Consider the following 15,679-nt stretch of genomic DNA (forward strand, 5'->3'; position numbering starts at 1 on the left):
TAAATGGGTTTCTTAATAAAACACCAAATCCTAGTCAATCTCTACTTCCTCTGCTTTGACATAAAGGAAACGTTTGATTGTTCTGTTTTCAAAAATCTTAAGATGCATCAGTTTACCAGCCGCAGTGAATGCGGACGTTACTGGTTCGTGTACGGTCACTGAATGAGTAGTGAAAGGAAAAGAGAAAGAAAGAGAGAGCAGGAGGGGCGAGTCCTGAGAGAAGTGACCATAGTAAAGAGATCCAGTGTGCCTGTGGGGGGATTTCATTCTCATTTAGAAACGAGTGATAGCAGAGGCCACCCAACACCTACTTGACTTTTTTTTTTCTTCTTAAAATAGACCTCCACCTCCATTGCTTTAGGAATCGAAGTACCTAATTGTTCTCACCAAAACAGTTTTGTGGATTTCTCTTAGTCCATTTTCTTACACAGATTTAGTAACAAGCATTCCAGTTGTGTATCATGTTTCCGAGACTTTCTTTTAGACAACATGGAATCAGATGGTCCACGTGCTTAACCTGCCACCTGTGCGTTGATGGAGCATCTAAGGAAACACACCAATCCTTCAGGCCAAGTGCCACTCAGTGGCCTCAGCACTAAAGAAAGCACATTTTCCTTGCAAAGTTGCAGGGAAGCAAACACATGGGTTAGTCTGGGGATGTATCGCGTCCCGCCACCTAGGGCAACAGCAGGAGAACGATCACCGAAGGCCTGGTTCATTAGGAATTTTTATTATGGGCGTCCGAGCATCCATCTAGCGAAAGGCAAAAGCAAAAAAACAACAACCACACCCCTTCCTCCAGGGCAGCAGCTTATATAGCATATCCCAACCAATCAGCTGACTGATCACGCGCCAGGTTCAGTCTTATTGGAAACATGTGAAAAGCATGCTATGAGCACGAGCATGGAAATGGGGACAAGCCAATCATGGAGACTTCCTTATGCGCTGAGTTGTAGGTCCAGGAAGGGTGGTGTCTAGGAAGCAGGTGCCATCTTTAGGGCGTTGTCCAGCTAGAGTGGGGCTCAGCCTTGGCCGTAGGCCGGGCCCCCACATCTCCCCCTTTATTGTTTTATAACCAAAGGGCTGTTGGGATCATGCCTGTCTTAGGTCGTCTGGAGTCTGCAGCATTCTTACCCGTCCTCAGGCAACAGACAACTTAGGTCTGCGCCCTGTCTTAGGTTGATATGCGCAGCTCCCGATCTTACTACTTTAAGTAGTCCTTGACTACTGATCCAGCATATTAAGCCATACTCTAGGGGAGATGCCATCCTCTAGCACTGCCATGGCCTGCAACAGGACCTTCCATTCTCCCCGTTGCTGTTTTTGTATGGAACAGACTTTCCTCCCAAGCAGGAGGAGGCCCACAATTAGCAATATTCCTATGACACCTACACCTGACCAGGCTTTGGTGGCGTTTAACACAGCTTCAGCTATTTGAGCTACGGAGAGCATCTCTACCTTCTTGGAGCTAACATTCAAAATTTCTAACCGTAGCTGAGTGGTGAGCTCGTCAAGCTCACTGGACCAATTTGTGGTTAACATCTTGCCTAACTGTCTGGACAAGTTGGCAGCTTTAGAATAATTATGAAAAGGAATACCAGTAATACACCCCTGTATAAGAATGGACACAGCCCACAGACAAAACCTCCCCCAAGAGGTCCAATTGTTCTTGAAGAAGGTTCATGCGTTGGTTGACCAAGGCCATCCCATTCTTAAAATGGCCGTTGATGATGTTCTGCGTTGTCATTGCCGAGGCAGTGGCCTGGGACAGACCATTCAGCATCTCTGCCGTAGGAATGGTGATAGTCAGCGCGGCAGTGGCTGCAGCTGCAGCTCGGCTCCGCGGTCGCCTGCTGTAGGATCCATGGCAGGAGCAGAAGCAGTGCGATCATCTTGTACCTCCGCTCTGGGGTTTTCCACTCTGCGTATCAGAAGTTCAGGCACCCAAACGGGGTTCTGCTGGTCCTATGGAAAAACACAAACTGAGCCTCAGGTCCAGATTATCACTGGGTCCGGGCCTTTCCATGTTCCTTCCAACACATCCTTCCACAAAACTTTAGGCATGTGTTTTGGATTGGATTGTTGGCCGTGCCGCTCTGCTGCACTGCGGCCATTTTTGTCCAGTGTTAAAAAGTTTAAAATGAATAATATGATGTTTAATTTGTCTCTGGGGGATCTAAAGTCTTCTCCTATTCCCCCTTTTTGTTTATATAAGGCATTCTTGAGGGTGAGGTGGGTGCGTTCCACCATACCATGACCCTGAGGGTTGTAGGGAATGCCGGTAGTATGTTTGATGTCTAGAGTTTTGACAAAGGTAAGGAATGGTTTGGATGAATACGCAGGCTCATTGTCCGTTTTCAGATGCTTGGGCTTTCCCCAGGCCGAAAATGCTTGCAAACAGTGGGAAATGACATCCTGAGATTTCTCCCCCGTGTGGCAGGATGCAAAGATAACACCTGAGCAGGTGTCCACAGACACATGAACATATTTCATCCTGCCAAATTTGGGGATGTGAGTGACATCCATTTGCCAAATGTGGTTGGGAAGCAATCCTTTTGGGTTAACCCCTATGGGGGTAGGGGGAAGAAGCGATACACACCACTTGCAGCTGACCACTATGGCTCTCGCCTGTTCTCTAGTGATCTGGAACTTCAGGTGGAGAGTGGTGGCATTAGCGTGAAATTTCTTGTGAAATAGATTGGCCTGTTCCGCAGGGTCTGTTACCACAAACATAGTAGATTCCCTAGTCAGGGAATCTGCACGATGGTTTCCCTTGGCGAGGGGCCCCGGAAGGGAAGTATGAGCTCTTATATGTCCAATGAAAAAGGGGTCTAAACAGTCCCAAATTATCTGCTGTAGGCATCTAAGAATATTTAAGACGGATGAGGAGGGGTTAATGTGACCTGCGCACTCTATTGCAGAGACGGCATTCACTACATACTGGCTGTCTGATAGAAGGTTAAAGGGTTCCTTTGGAAAGAGCTCAAATGCTCGCATCACTGCCAATAGTTCTGTCTGTTGGGCCGAGGTAGTCGCAAACTTGAAGGTCCATGAGGCATCATCAGTGACTATGGCCCCAATGCCAGTTTTAGAACCATCAGTGAACAGTACTCTTACTTTAGTTATGGGTTTATGTCTGGTATTTCTCAGGAAAACAACTGGGTTAGACAAGCAAAATTGTAGCCATGGATGCTTTGGGTAATGATTGTCAAAGGAGGCTTGAGAGACGGTGTGTACAATGGCCCATGTGTCACAACAAGAGGCAAGGCACTCTAACTGTGTCACTGAGTATGGAGTTATGATAATAGAGGGTGCTATTCCAAAGGTTTTGACTGCCACCTTGATTCCCTTGAGGATTAAGTCCGCTATAGACTGTGGGTACCAAATCAATGTCTTTCCTGGTGAATGAGCTAAATACACCCACAGAAGGGGTCCCTCTTGCCAGAGCACGCCTGTGGGGCTATGATTGCTGGGAAGCGTAATAAAGGAAAGAGGTTTCTGATAATTTATTCTATCCACTTGAGCAAGTTCTAAACGGGATTGGACGAGTTCCAATGCCCTTCTTGCCTGATCAGTGAGTGAGCGGGGTGATGTTAGATCTGGGTCACCTCTCAGTATAACATAGAGAGGTCGGAGCTCTTCATCAGTAAGCTTTAGGTAGGGTCGCACCCAATTTATATCACCAAGCAGTTTCTGGAAATCATTAAGATTTTTTTAGGTGATCTGTCCTTATAACTATTTTCAAGGGTCTGGCCAGGGTGCTTTCTAATCTCATTCCTAAATAACTCTTGGCACTAGTCTTCTGGATTTTTTCTGGGGCTATAGCCAGGCCCCATTTTTGGAAGTGCGACTGCAAGAAACAGAGACCTTGCTCTAGCTCCCTGCTGCTCTCATGACACAAAAGGATGTCATCCATATAATGATAGATGATCATGTTAGGAAACTTTCCTCTGACAACTGACGAAGCCTTACTCACATATAGTTGACACATAGTGGGGCTATTGGCCATTCCCTGCGGTAAAACTCTCCATTCATAGTGCTCATCTGGGCAGTCATGGTTAATGGCAGGTATGATAAAGGCAAATTTAGCACAATCTTCAGGGTGAAGGGGGATAGAAAAGAAACAGTCTTTGATATCCACAACTATCATTTCCCAATCCTTAGGCAGGGCCATGGGCAGTGACAAACCCAGTTGTATTGAGCCCATAAGCACCATCTGCTTATTTACAGCTCTAAGGTCATGTAAAAGCCGCCACTTCCCTATTTTCTTTCTTATCACAAAAATAGGTGTGTTCCAGGGGGAGGTAGAGGCCTGAATATGCTTGGCAGCAAGCTGCTCCTGTACTAAAGTGTGGGCTGCTTCCTTCTTCTCTTTAGTAAGGGGCCACTGAGGAACCCACACAGGATTCTCAGATCGCCACTGAATCTTTATTTGCTGTTCTCCTTCAGTGGCCCCAAGGAAAAACCCAGCCCGGGCCCTCCAAATCGACTGCGCGTAATGTTAGACAAAGGAATGGGCTTTTCTTGACCCAACAAGTTCTTCCCAAGTCCACCTGTCCTGGGGTAGCCCTGTCTTTTCATAATGCAGTTAGACTGTTCGCTGTAGAAAGTTTCCGTGGTCAATTTGAGATTCATTTGGGTTAGTACATCTCTTCCCCAGAGGGACATGGGTATGTTTAGTATGAAGGGTTGGATTATCCCCTCGTGCCCTTCTTGGTCCATCCAAGACAGTGAAGCAGCACTACATAGGGGCGCTTGGGCTATCCCGAGTCCTCTTAAGGTTTGTGCAGCTCGATTTAAAGGCCATTCCTTCGGCCATTCATCTTCCTTTATGATACTACGGTCTGCTCCTGTGTCCAGCAATCCTGAGAAATGCCTACCTCTGATCTCTAAGGTGTGCATGGGCCTAGTTCCCAAATCCAATGTAAGACAAGCCAGCGGAGCCCCAAAAGACCCAAACCCTTGCTGTCCTCGAACAGCATTTTTATGAGCATACAAATCATGTTTGCTAGGAAGCATAAGAATTTGAGCAATGCGATCTCCTGGGCTAATAGCCATGATTCCTCGTGGGGAGGAGACCATAATTTTAACTATTCCTTCATAGTCTGGATCTATAACTCCTGGGTGTACTGTTAACCCTGCTTTAGTAGTGGAGCTCCGGCCCAATAAGAGACCCACTACTCCTTTTGCCAAAGGTCCCTTAAAATCTGACTCTACAACTTGAACTCCCATCACGGGGGTCAATACAAGTCTGGTGGCGGCACAGATGTCCACTCCTGCGCTTCCTGCTGTTGCTCTCCGTGATCCCTCGGTGCTGGGTGAACTCCCTGATCTGTCAAAGGGTGGTGAGTTCTGGGTATCTGTTGAACCACCCCATACATTTGCAGGCCCTGAGGTGGAGGGCCCCTCCTCCCGTTTTTTGGCTCTTGAGGGGGCAGCGGTCAGGCCTTCCACATCCACCACTGACCTACACTCACTGGCCCAGTGATTTCCTTTTCTACATCTCGGGCATAATCTTGGTTTGGGCCTGTTAGCAAGTTCGTTGGCTTCCTTCAACTTGGGACAATCTCTTTTCAAATGACCCATTTGTTTGCAGTAGAAACAGGCCCCAGGAGGGGTTGACCTGCCACGAGCATCTCTCAATCCCTGAGTTATGGCTGCGGCCATAACCTGTCCTTGCACCACGCTGTCATTAATGTCCCTACAAACCTTAATATAAGTACTCAGATCTTTGTTCTTCCAGGGTCTTATGGCCTCCCTACACCATTTGTTGGCCTGCTCATAGGCCAGCTGCCTCACAAGGGCATAGCAGTATCAACATCACCAAATATGCGACCGGCTGTTTGCATCAGTCTGGCTAGAAAGTCTGCATATGGCTCATTAGATCTTTGCAACACCTTTGACAGCTGACCCTGTAGGTCACCTGTGCCTTGCAGCGTCTTCCAGGCCCTCACTGCTGCTGCGGCTATTTGCATATATACCGCTGGGGGGAATCCTACCTGATTCTGTTGACCCAAATATGGACCTGTGCCCATCAACATGTCTAAGTTCCATTGATGATTACCTGCTGCGGCATTACGCCGAGCCGTGTCCTGTGAAAATTCTTGCCAGGCTGTCTTAAATGTCAGGTACTGACCTCCAGAGAGGGCTGCTCTTGCTACATTGGCCCAATCATCTGGCGTCAGATTAAGAGAAGCTACTGACTCCACTAAAGAAACAGTGAAAGCTGCCTGGGGGCCATATGTTGTGGATGCTTCCTTCAGACTTTTAATGACCTTGAAATCTAGGGCTTGATGATACCTCTGTTGTGCATTAGGGTCTTCAAATACAGGGAAAGTGGCACTTCCTTGTTCTCTCAGCCACTCCCACCACCCCCCTCTTTCTAGTCCTTGATTGCAATCACACATACGACAACAGGGCTGTACGTGATATGGGGATGGTTCTGCAAATGAATCTGGAGAAGAGGGGGGGCTGACGGCACCATTTTCAAGGACGGTTTCAGGGTTGTTGAGAGGGGGGTGTCCTCCTCTTCCTCTTCCTCTTTCTGTTGCCTCAACTGCATTAGGGAGGGATAACTGCGGGGGGATAGGGCGTTCCTTCCTCTGGGCGATTCTAAGTCTCCTTATATGCTTTTCTAATTCCTCCCCTGATAGCTCCCCTTCCTCATCTGTAGATCCTCCTCGCTCGGACCCCCTCTCTGAGGTCTTAGTGGAGGATCTTTCCTCCCGGACATCTTCCAGGACTTCCTCCCCCTCTCTTATAGCCTCTCTGCAGCTTGGCTTATCCTCCTTAAGGCACCCCCTGACTAGACTCCATATAGGAATCGTCCCTACTGGGAGCGGTTCCACTTGATCTGCTTTGCGCAGATCGTTCCCTAGTCTTTCCCACAAGGGGGCAGTGATCCTTCCCTCATCCAAAAACCACTGCACATGCTTCTCAACAGTATGTAAGAAAGCCCTCATGGTTTTAGCCTTTAGTGGAGTTCCATTAGCCATTAGGAGTGCCCGGAGTGGTTCCTCCGCCAGCATCCTAGACACCTCTGAACCCATAGTGCGGAGGAAAGGAGGTTGACTCTATTCTAAGTTGAGGTTACGTGCGCCCGCGCTTGTACCCCTAAATTGAGTCTCCTTACAGCCTGAGAGTCCTCGCTAACTGGTTTTCGTCGCTTCCCGCGAACTTTAGTCTACGTCATTTTACCTGCGAACTTTCCACAGCGCTCTTATTCTTTCGTGAGGAAACGCAGAAACATATACAGACTAAGACAGAACAAGACAAGGAACACAAAGGCTAAACACACACACCACAATTGCTTGCATTCGCACGACCTGATGTTGCTTTCACTTTGTCCCTGACCATACTCACCACTCTCCAGAATGTCAGTCACTTGTGTAACTCTTCCAAAGGGTGTCCACTCGGATCGCCACAGGGTGAGAAGTTCCCCTCCGTCCTCGGACGCCAGGTTTTTGTCCCGGGTTTCAGCACCAGCTATTGCGTCCCGCCACCTAGGGCGGTGGCAGGAGAACGATCACCGAAGGCCTGGTTTGTTAGGAATTTTTATTATGGGCGTCCGAGCATCCATCTAGCAAAAGGCAAAAGCAAAAAACAACAACCACACCCCTTCCTCCAGGGCAGCAGCTTATATAGCATATCCCAACCAATCAGCTGACTGTTCACGCGCCAGGTTCATTCTTATTGGAAACATGTGAAAAGCATGCTATGAGCACGAGCACAGAAATGGGGACAAGCCAATCATGGAGACTTCCTTATGTGCTGAGCTGTAGGGCCAGGAAGGGTGGTGTCTAGGAAGCAGGCGCCATCTTTAGGGTGTTGTTCAGCTAGAGTGGGGCTCAGCCTCGGCCATAGGCCGGGTGCCCACAGGGATGCACAGAAGATTGTATTCTGCTTTTGGTTTTGTTAATGAGTTAGGTGCATTTAGGTGGTGACATTGCAAACTTTGGTTAGCACTGCTCCCACCGGCAGCCTGAGTCACGCAGCTCCCTAGCATATCAGGCTAACTTACCTCAGTAACCTTGGAGTTGGAACAACTACTGTGTTCTGTAAAATGACCTCCCAGGATACTTGCTGCTTTGTCCAGGCCTGAGCTTGTAAGAATCCTTAATAAATGTTTGCTTTGACTTTTACTTGCTCATATCCTGTTAAATGAATCATTTATTAATGGAAAAACATTTCTCAAATCATTTATAGGTCTTCTGCTTGACTTAATCCTAAACTGTTGGAAATCATTGTTCTACAGAATCCTTCCCTGACCATGCAACCAGAAACAGTAGCAACTCTCCTTCATTCCCTTTTTCCCTGTCCTACTCTGTTCTTCATAGCCTTTATCATCACCTGATGCTGTATGTGTTCATTTGTTGATTATCATATGCACAATTGTGAGCAAGTGCACACACACACACACAAATAAGATACATGAAAGAAGGAAATTGTTTCATCTGTACCTTATTCCAAATGCCTAGAAAAATAGATGAACAATAAGTTTTTAATGGGATAAATAATTCAATGGATCTGTCTCTTAATTCACTGACCCATCTATTTAAAATGGAATGCTTACAGGCAAGGAGCATGGCCTCAGGACCTAGACTGGTGAATCCCAGTTCTACTGACAAACTATGGTACCTTGGTCTCATAATCACAAAACACCCCTGTGTCTCCGTTTTGTCATTAATATAACAGGAATAATAACCATATACATCTCACAATGTTGTTATGAGTATTAAAGGGGATATTATACATAGCGCACCAAGAACTCTGTCAAACATAGCACATGAACACAACACCTATGAAATCTTACATGCTCCTTATGAATGTTAAACATTTTTACTCATTTATTCAGGAAATACTCACCGAATGTTCACTGCAGTCCAGGTGCTGTGTTGGGTGCTCGGCACACATGGTGAACAGAAACAAAAATGAACCGTGCCCTTATGGAGCTTGTAATACAGTGAGAGAGAAAGTCATTAATCCAAGTAACCACACATACAAATATAGAATTTCAAGAGCCTTCAATGTTAAGAGATGGGCAAGAGTATATTTACAGGGGCATTTGATCTGATCAGAGTCAGAAGACAAAGATTTCTGGAGAAAGTTTACTAGGTGTGTGTGGTGGGATGAAAATGGGTATTAACCTCCAATGGTAAGTGTTTTGTATTACATGCTTTTCTGTAACTCCCACTTTTTCCTCAAAAAGTCATCAAGATAAGAATGAATTAATAGTCTTGAGAAATAGTGATTTTGCATTGAAGAAAAGAGACTGGTCTCTGCTTGGGGAGAAGCTGGACTGAGAATGGATTTCAGCCACATGAGCGAATGGAAAGGGACAAGGATATAAAACTCCTCCTTCTACATCTATGCTGGAATATTTTTAAATCATAGGAAAATATTGGGATATATAATTAAGCAGTTTTATTTCGACATAAAAGGGAAGTCAGAGCCCAGAATTAAGAGGAGTTTTGAACATCTGGTTTATTTATAATAACAATGTTCAGAGAAAATTGAGTGGAAAGAGTAAGTTCATTCATAATCCCACCCCCATAAAACATAATTGTTTTTCCATTTTTGTTTTCACTTTCATTCTTGAGCTGTATGTACAGGGCACAAATAATTTCGTGTTTTGCTTTTTATGTGGCAGTACATAGTCTCTGTAATTATTCATATTATAATCATCATCCTCTTTTCATAAGGGAGAGGAAGTTAACCTTAAACCCTGCAGATTGCTGTCCTCAACAAACTAAAGGCTCATGGCCCTTTGTCAGAAAGGCAAGTCCTTGGATGAGAGCATTCAACCCCGGCACTCTATCCCAGCAATGAACCCAGCACACAGTATATAGGTGCATTTTAGAAATGGAGGTTAAGGAGTGTTTCTCCTTTAATGTCAGCACTTCACTATAACACTTCACTTCTGACACCAGATGTGTGGGTTTTCCACACATGGAGCAATTCTGTGACACCAGCTAGGTGCTCTACAATTCACTCAATTCTATTCTACCTGCAGATAGTATTGGGTCCCACAGATTAAGGGCTCAGTCCCACAAGACTGCCTTCCCCACCTTCAGATGCCAATCACAAGTTCAGGTTGTCACTTGTGCTTTTCACTGACAAGTTATCAATCAAAGGTATCCAGACCCTTTTCCTTAGGTTCAATTAATTTGCTAGAGCAGCTCATAGAAATCATGAAAACAGTTCACTTTACTGAATTACTGGTTTATTATTAAAGGATATAACAGCCAGATGAAACAGATGCATAGTGCAATGTATGGAGAAAGGAGCGTGGCACTTCCCTGCTCTCTCTGGGTACAACACCTGATAAACTCCTCCATGTGCTCACCAACCCAGTTCTCCAAACCTTTCTTCTTTGGATATTTATGGAAGATCATAATATAGGCATGAAGGGTCAAACTAAAGATTTGGCCTTTGATGATTGATTCAGCCTCCAGTGCCTCTCTCCACCATGGATGTTGTGGGGTGGAGCTGAAAGTTTCAATTCTCTGAAGCATATTGGTTCCCTTGGCAACCAGGGCTCTCCTCAGGGCTTTCCAAAAGTTCCTCATTATCATAAACCAAGTGTGGTTGAAAGGGGCTTGTTATAAATAACAAAAGACCCTTTTCTCATTCTTAACACTTGGGAAATGCCATGGGCTTTAGGAACTCTGTGCCAGAAACTGGACAGACTAAATATATATTTCTTACTATAATCACAAAGTCATAGTGGGTCACAGGGCCATCTGTGACCAAAGAAGGAAGTATGACAAACCAAGACCTTGGTCTTGAACACAATGGTCACGTAAGCTTATTTCCTGAGCTCAACCCTCTGAGAAGGCATTGAAAACAAAACTACAAACTGTTTCAAGCTTTGGAGTCTGAGGAATTACTAAAAAGTGATCAAAATAGAGAAAAAATAAAGACAGTGTTGACATCAAGATTGGAAGCTGTACTGTGGCTCCAGGGCCTGGTGCAAATCCCCAGTGAAACTGGTGAAACTGAAATAAGTCAAGGGAAAGAGCAGATTAGGAGAAACTTTTTATTGCTCACAGCTTGCTTGAATTCACTAGCTAAGCCCAACCGCAGCTGTGTCCTTGAGGCCACCACTCATGCTCTGCAGCCACAGCATGCTCTCCACTTCCCACCTGCCCCTTCCATGAAGAACTCCTTGGGTGGGTCCTTGGTGAATGGCAGACACCAGACCAATTGCATACCAGAAACAGAGGGGAGGAGAGAATGGCCATTATCTCTCCACCCCTTGCCCCAGAGGCTGTGAGAGGTTGCAGCGTTAGATACCTACTGATATGTAAATGGACTAGGGCCAGTTTGGAGATTCTGGAAATTCTGCCATTTACCCACAGGTACAATTAAAATTCATTATGACACAGTAAGAAACTCTAGTCTAGGCTTGTTGCAGGTAAAAGGGAGTTTGCCAATGAATCATTCAAAGCAAAATGAGCTGAATGAGAGAATCCTCTCTTGGTTTGGCAAAAGTTCAGACTTAGTTCAAAAGTTCTCCCCAGGTAATAGCATAACAAAAAGAAACAAAGAAGCATGTTCCTTGTTATTTGAGTACTTTTATGTAGTACAAAGCAGCTTGACATAAGTCCTCTTATATAGTCTGAATCTTTCATAGTAACTGAGGAGAAAGATCACTAGGAATACAATTGTCCATTTCAAAATTAGTAACAATCAGGTTCAGGAAGTTTGAGAAACTCATGTGAATCCTTTTTTCTACTATTCTAAGCAAAAATTTTGAACCATATTTGTGAACAGTTTTGAGCACATTTTCTGTGCCAAATGCAATATCCCTCCTTCCCTTATACAAAGATAAGTAAGTTTTTTTCTTAACAACAGTCATTATGTAGTGGGATAGAAACACACATACACAACTAGAAATAGTGCAGCCTGGTGCCACTACCAGAGTGAGGCCCTTTCCCAGGAACACAGAACATCTCTAAGCTTCGCTCATACTGTTTGTAGAGCTGACTCCCTATCCAGACTGTATTCAGACTTTGGGTCCTAGGTTGACGTCAGCTTTTGCATGAAACGTGCACTGACTATTTCAATCCTTACCTTCTTAGAATTTAGTTTTCTTCACATTTCCTACATCAGTGAGAGTTTTCACTATACAAAATAACATATTATTGTAGACCACTTTGTAAGAATGTGTGTCATTTTACATGCATTAGTTTTATCTTCTGCCTCAAGAAGACCAAACCTTTCCCCTGAGTTCTGGCCTGTGTCTAACTTCATGCTAAATGCTTATTGTGTAACTGGGTCTGCTGTTCTCATTTGACAACCTTGCTTCTAAAATCCTAAGTGTTAAGTTCTCCCATGGATCAATCAGGGCCAATTCATTTCACAATCATGATTGATTTTGTCACCTCTAGACTCAATTCATCGATGCCCTAAATTTCTACATCAGATGTAACACTTCACATCTAGCAGGTCATTACAGAACCTAAAACATTCTATGGGGGGATGCAAGTGTGGTTTTTACGTTGTTTTACATTAGCATAATAAATATTAATTATGCCTGTGTGCCAGGCATATTTTGTTGTGAAATAAAAGGGTACATTTGGCTAAAAGTAAAGGAGTCACTATTAGAAACTAATTCCACTATTTTTTTTCACTACTACTAACCCTTATAAGGTCTTTCACAGTGAATTCTGGGAATGGGTTCCTAATGGTGGCCCATCCCTGGACTGAGTCCCATCCCACTTTTCTCCTCAGGCACTTTTCAGTGACTGGAGTTTGAGTGTCCCAGCTCCTAGAGACTCATTTATGTGATCCTGAGCAAATCACTCCAGTCAATTGAATGCTCTCTGAACTTAATGCTCTCATATGAAAAGGAAGGTAATATTATTGCACAAGGTTGATTTCATAATATACATGAGAAAAGCACTGTTTGGACTTAAGGACTTCAGATATCATCACCATCATTGTCATTGTTGTTATTTCCATTACCGCTGTAATTTGCAAAGCTGTTTAAGAAGGGTGACATGATGTGGTAAGGGTACAGGCAGATATTACTAGCATTCACCAATATTAGTCCCCCTCTGCTTCCTGAGAACTTGGAAGAATAGACTTTCTAGTTCTCTCTGCAATTGGTGGAGCCCCATGACACTTTCTGATCAGTGGAGTAGGTGGAAGGAGTTAGTATTTAACTAGGTTAGTAACACCCCCAAAAAACATCCAGACTCATGTTGGACCACCTATCTGGGCCCTGTGGCCCAGCCAAGTTGACACATAAAATTAACTACCCCTACTAACTAGGTTAGTAGGTTAGTATTTAACTAACAGTGTTTGGTTCTTTCTATTTTCTTTTTCTTGGTAAAGGGACTCAAAAGATCTCATGCTCTAGATGCTGCTGATACAGGAAGGCAAAGGAACGTAATTGTGCAGAGCAGAGCTCCCTGCCAACTCTGGGACTTGCAGTGTGAGTGCAGAATTAACTCTTGTATTGAATTACTGACGATTAGGGATTGTTTGTCACTACAGCAAAACATAGCCTAAGTGACTAATACACTGTGAGGGACCAAACGACAAAGAAATCTTATATGTAGCTCTGGTCTAACTACCTATATTCCCTTGAGTGAATGGAGTAAAGTATACTGTCTCTGAGGTCCCTTCAGTTCTGAAAACTCTGATGGTGCAATAATACAAAACAATCCCATGCAAGTGACAAAGAATTGTTACCTCTTATTTAAGGGATAAAATAAAATTCAGCTATATCAAACACACCTAGAGAATGAACCAAACTAGAATACATTTAGAATTGAGAAAGTATTTTTTAACTGCTTTATATACATACCTGCCTTCTAAAAGAGTAGTCAAGCATAGTTGCATTAAACATAATCAATGACTCATGGCCATGATTATGAACATTAGTTATTTTATAGTGGTGTCCTGTGGTGATGTGTACAGGTCTATTTGTTCCCATAATGGCTTAAACCTTCCATGTCATTTGAATTTTTGTCATGGATTTTTATAGTCTTTCAATGCCCTTGTGCTATAACTTTTCATTGCTGTCAATGTACTAATCACTTCAGCAGCCCATCTCCCCACTTGACTGTAGAGGTAGAAAGTATGTTTCAAAGGCTGTTGGAGTTATGTATAATGGTAAGGATAGATGTGGTCTAAGGAAGAGGGTAAGAAGCTTTCCTAGGAGTAAAGCAATTAGGTGTTAGGCATGAACTCTGAAGTCTCTATGGGCAAATGTCTTTTTGCTTAATTTCTGTTCTCATAAATATTGCACAAAAGTGAATTTCCCTGATAACTGAGCTCCAGTTAGACAGGGTGTTAATGTATTTGATTTGCTACAGCCACCCAAGCAACACAGATTCATGATTAAGTTGCTAATATGTGCCTGACAGCTTTAGAGATATTTCTAGGCCCCTGCCAAAAAGAACATTATGGGCAGGACTGAAATAGTTTGTGCCTCGTGACAGGTTGGTGAGACAATAGCAGAATGGTTAAGTTTGTAGGCTCTGGAGCAAGACTGTCAATGTTCAGATTTTACCCCTTGAAGCTGCATGAATTTGGGCAAGTAGATCAATCTCTTGATGTCTCCATTTTCTCACTTTGAAATCATGGGTAACTAGCTGAGTACTGTGTTAAAGTGCTTAGAAAATTTCTGGCACGTTAGTAAGCATTCAGTAAATAATAGACTTATAATAATTATTTTTCTCAGTCCTTTTAATGTATTTACTATATTAGAGTTCTCCAGAGAAACAGACCATTAGGATATATAGAAAGATTTATTACAACGGATCGGCTTATGTGATCATGGAGGCCGAGAAGGCTCACAATATACTGTCTACAAGCTGGAGGCCCAGGAAAGTCAGTGGTGCAGTTCTATTCCAAACCTGAAGGTCTAAGAAACAGGAGCCAGTGGTATAAGTCTCAGCCCAAGTCCAAAAGTCTGAGAACAAGAACATCAATGTTTGAGTTCAAGCAGAGAGCAAATTAGCCCTTTCTCCACCTTTTTGTTCTATACAGGCCCTCAGAGATTAGATGGTGTCCACCTACACTGGTGAGGTTGATCTTTACTGTTTACCTAAGCAGAGGCTAATCTTTAGGGAAACACCCTCACACACCCAGAAATAATGTTTTACCAGCTATCTGGGCATCCCTTAGCTCAGTCAAGTTGACACATAAAATTAACCATCGTATTTACTATTGTCAATATTTAGGTAAAAGCCACAGAGAGTATGATAGTATCCTCTGATTAATTTATTAATTTTTTTCATTGGTCACTGTGCTAGCCAGGGTTTTCCCAGAGAAACAGAACCAATGAGATGATTATATACAACATATAGATACATCTGTTTTAGGGAATTGGTTCACATGATTATGGAGGCTGGCAAATCCAGTCTGCCAGTAGGCAGGCACCTGAATTTCCAGGAGAGAAACACTGCTACAGTTCTAATCTGAAATCATTAGGCTAAAGACCCAGGAAAGAGATCTGTTACAGTTCAAGTCTGAAGGTCATCTGCTACAGAATTCCCTCTTGCTTGGGGAGGACAGTGTTTTGTTCTATTTAGACCTTCAACCAATGAAACCCATCTACCTTATGGAGGATAATATGCTTCATTCAAAATCTACCCATTTAAATGCTAATCTCATCCAAAAACACCCCCAAAAAACATCCAGACTCATGTTGGACCACCTATCT

The 15,679-nt window shown here is 43.8% G+C and overlaps 1 long non-coding RNA gene across 1 annotated transcript; it reads right to left on the reverse strand.

Moving 5' to 3' along the window:
• Nucleotides 1-714: 714 nt before the first annotated feature.
• Nucleotides 715-7,611, reverse strand: LOC118970140 (uncharacterized). The gene is made up of 2 exons (XR_005057949.2): nt 7,363-7,611; nt 715-1,965 (listed from the first exon to the last, which is right to left on the reverse strand). It is a non-coding gene; the product is annotated as an uncharacterized lncRNA (long non-coding RNA).
• Nucleotides 7,612-15,679: the final 8,068 nt, after the last annotated feature.

The sequence above is a fragment of the Manis javanica genome, chromosome 2, assembly GCF_040802235.1.
Source record: "Manis javanica isolate MJ-LG chromosome 2, MJ_LKY, whole genome shotgun sequence".
Classification (NCBI taxonomy): Eukaryota; Metazoa; Chordata; class Mammalia; order Pholidota; family Manidae; genus Manis; species Manis javanica.